Here is a 3,697-nt window from a genome sequence, read left to right on the forward strand (position 1 = left end):
CACTTCCAAAGTAGAAATACCAAATGTATGTAGATATAGGTAGTGGGAAATCCTACTTCACTTCTTAATCGGGGTGGGGGCTATAGTCCGTCAACTCAATTTTCCGCACTTTTCTCAGTCATGCTTCAAGGTATATTAGTAAAATATGAATACCTTCAGGTCGAGTTCGAACTTCAGGGTTTGGGGGCCAAGGTCAAGGTCATTGTTACTATTTCTGTGGGGGCCAGTAGGGGACACAAATTGCTTTAGTAATACCAGAGGGAATCACAATAGATCATGTGATAGCTTGCCTGTATTTTTAGCTCAGATGATCGCTCTGCATGGAAATGGTCAGAATGAGCGTAACAATGTTTATTTTATTTTATTTTTCATTTTTAGGTCTTTTTACTGATCAATATTTTGTTTAAAGATTTGACAGAAAGTTTAAATTTTGACGGAATTAAACAGCTGACCAAAAGTAAATACCAATTTGGTCAAGGTCAATTCGACTATGAACCTGTGTTAAAATAAATGGCAAAACTTGTTTCTTGATACTTAGTAATTATGGGAGATACATTGACACCCGGGTGGCCCTTACCGACCTGTTTTTGTTCTAGGTCTCAGAAAATTCTTTAAGATCTCTATAAAAATCAAACTAGAGAGAAGATCAGTCTTACATAGGACCAATAAAACCATTCAATGTCAGGGTCAAGTCCCTGTGCTTTTTAAGTGTCTCCATGAAAATCTATATTTTTTTTTCATAATTTGTACTCGTACCAACGGGTTTGAGTAAGATTGATGGCTTCTTTATATTGGTATACTCTGCTGTTTTGTGTATTACGGACGTATCAAAGATAGTTTCCCTTATTTACTGGCGTGGATTACTCCTACCAACTAGATCACCGACAGGTCAGCAACGGCCCGCCATATTGTTATATATCCTCAGAAAATACCAAGAAGTCAGTTGCCCATATCGCCAAGTTTTGACACCGAAAATCAATTCGTCAAAATCAAACTGAAGTTATTCCATGGAAATTATTTTCGATACTTAGCAATATTGACCTTGACCTTTGACAAAGAAAATCAGTACCAAAGAAGCACTTTCAATAAGAAAGCACTATATGCATTTTGAGTTCGATCGGTCCAAGAAAACTCAAGCTATTGCATAAAAATAAAAGTGCTGACGGACAGACTGAGACGGACGGACGGACGGACGGACGGACACGGTGATTACTATAGGGCACCTGTACTTTCGTACGGGGCCCTAAATATACTGTCAGCTCAGGCTGGATTTCCTGTGGATTAATTGAAATGATATAAAACAACAATTCGGTAATAATAAAGTAACTTTTATTACATATAAGCGATGATATTTACAAATGATTGATACACACCAGGACCAGACAGGGTCATGACCTATTGACACTACATATTGAACTGTAACAATGGTGGTACAATTCGTGACGTCACGTAAAATGCACATCTATATTACATGTCACTTAATAAGTATAAATGCGGTAATTTTAATGACATAAAAACATGAATATTTACAAATGATTGGTACACAACAGGTCTAGACAGGGTCATGACCTCCTCACACTAAACTGGATACATAAACAGTGACAATGGCTGTACTACAGTACATGTTGTACATGTATCGGGTTAAAAATGAAGTATTTCGGGGTCATACCAAGTTTTTGTGGGTAAAACAGGTTTGGTAAGATCCACAGATATTAGTCGTATTGACAGACGAGGCGAGTGTCTGTGGTTATACACCTAAAACAGATACAGGAGTGTTGATTTCAGATTTCATTACAGTAGTTGAAATGTATCACAGTGATATATATTACTCTGTTAAAATATAAAACATTTTCAAATCAGTTGGGTGGTTAACATCCTTTATATAATTGTGTTGTTTAAAACAACGAGAAAAAATAACGACGAAATATTTCAGCATTAATTACATTTCTTATGTAATGTGAAGATAAACGTTGATAAAAGTAAGATATGATATCGAACTAAAAAGTTAATGTTGTTTAAGTCCACTGATATAAACTGTCTGTATCCTCACTCAAGGTTGAGTCACTCAGTCACTATAATACTTGAGTAGTTTGAGTCCGTACTTTACTGTATCTAACACTAAGTGTGACCACAACACATCACCCTTCTGTATACCTACTGGTCTCTGGTATACTTAGTTTGTGTGAAGTGTTTTTATGTACTTCCCTGCTCCACTTATCAGTTCTATTGTTTTCCTTGTCGTGTCAGCAATAACAATATTACCCTTACTGTCATATACAACTGTACGAGGACCAAACCTGTCTGGTGTGACCGACCCCCGTACTTGTATCCCCTCCCCCTGGGCCTGTATCTCCTCCCCCCGTAGTCGACCAGGGGCTGGAGTGTTGGGTTGTACACATAGGGATTGGATTTCACTTTTATGTTAACCATGCTTTTATGGAGCAATTCCTCTAAGAATATATTCTATGGGGGCGCGCGCTAGCGCCCCATTTGGAATATATTCTTAGAGGTATTGCTCCATAAAAGCATGGTTAACATAAAAGTGAAATCCAATCCCTATATTTACACTAACGGATGTTGTTTCTATAAGTCTTTGTGATTAAAATATTTTTTCTTTGTAAGTAAAAAAAATCATATAAAAGTCGGACACAGTGGGTGGAGTCAATTATTAGAACAGCCAATGGTGACGCTTCACAACAAATTGATAATTTATTTGTTTCCGCGTTAAAAAAATAGTTCTGTTTTTATATGATATTAACATAAATAACAAAAACATTTTGATAGATTATCATATTCAATATTGTTAAACATATTATTTTTATAAATTTTCAAATTAAAAAAATAACCATTTGTAACTTAAATTGTAAAGCCATGGTCTTGGCGAAAGTAGTTCCCGTACCCTGTCATATTTTCATACGCAAGTTCAAAGGTCAATGTTTCCATGCAAGAATGGTAAACAAATCGGTCTGGTATTGTTATATAGTGACAAAACTTTGCAAGTGTAAATATAACGATATGTTTATAATCCACTACTACAGCTATATTACCTGTAACACCACATTGTGATATTGACTCTCTTCCCCCCTCCACAATGTCTGTATGTAACACCTGACCGTCCACTGTATACACCCCCACCTTGTACACCTGTCTACCCTGTGTACCCACCACTACTCGACCCTCCCTGGTCACACACAGACTGGCTGAGTAACCCTCTGTAGTAAACCTTGTGACTTGTGTATATGATGTAGATACTTCACAGATAGTTTTATCTATATAACATCAGAACCACAGACGACCTGTGGTGGGGTCCACACTGATGTTCCTGATGTCACTGCTGTGTCGTATCGTCTGTATGACCTGACCTTGGTTGTCGATGAGATTTAGTGTTTTATAGTAACAGTTACACAGCCACGCACGTCCATCAGATGTAGGACAGACCGATGTGATGTTACCCGGGTATGGGAACTGGGACATGACGGTTGGACGGTCACGAAGTTTGTACCGGACTTCTCCAGTGGACGCTTGACCAGTCTCTGTAGACTGTTTTGGTCGGACTACTGGACGTTGGTCGGAGTGACCACCAGTTGCTAATCCTGCCTGGAGATGGTCAGTAGGAAGTTTGAGGTTCCCGAGGGCCTGTTTTAGGTGACTATAATAGTCTGTCTATACCCGGAGTAAACTCGGCCATGTCTATATC

The sequence above is a fragment of the Pecten maximus genome, unplaced genomic scaffold (genome assembly GCF_902652985.1).
Source record: "Pecten maximus unplaced genomic scaffold, xPecMax1.1, whole genome shotgun sequence".
NCBI classification, from domain to species: Eukaryota; Metazoa; Mollusca; class Bivalvia; order Pectinida; family Pectinidae; genus Pecten; species Pecten maximus.